We start from the raw sequence: 606 nt of genomic DNA on the forward strand, positions 1-606 counted from the left end.
CTATGTTGATAAAATTCAATCTGAGCAGTACTACAGTTATAACTGGGGGCGCTGAAGCGGATTATTTTCTCTTATAATAATTCTTCTTACATATATCAGTTATCAGTTATTAAAAATAAATTATTATATTTCTTAAATTATTACTATGTCTTCTGAATTCACTTCTTTCACTTCTTTTACTTCTATTGAAGATTTATAAAACTCTTTAAGAAATCACTGTGAATTACAAAGTCTATATTATTTACAATTTAATATAGAGTACTGTCTTTCAATTATAATAAATAATCACTTCATTCTTCACATCTGATTTCAGGTCACAAAATTTATGAAAAACTTAACACAAACACTGAGATAAACTATGAGATAATTATTAATAGATTATATTACAGATTACTGAAGAGTTATCTCTCTACTATAATTACTATAACTTTATTCAGAAATATTTATTATAAACTGATTATAGCTCTGAAGAAATTTTCTGATATCTGAAGTTATCAGAATGCAGATAATGAAAGAAAAATAATCAGAAAATTACTACTAAGCTGATAAGTTACTGTATTAGATAATAATTTTTAATAACACTAACTTTCTATTTAAAGAAAATCA

This window comes from Blastomyces gilchristii (assembly GCF_000003855.2).
Source record: "Blastomyces gilchristii SLH14081 genomic scaffold supercont1.6, whole genome shotgun sequence".
NCBI lineage: Eukaryota > Fungi > Ascomycota > Eurotiomycetes > Onygenales > Ajellomycetaceae > Blastomyces > Blastomyces gilchristii.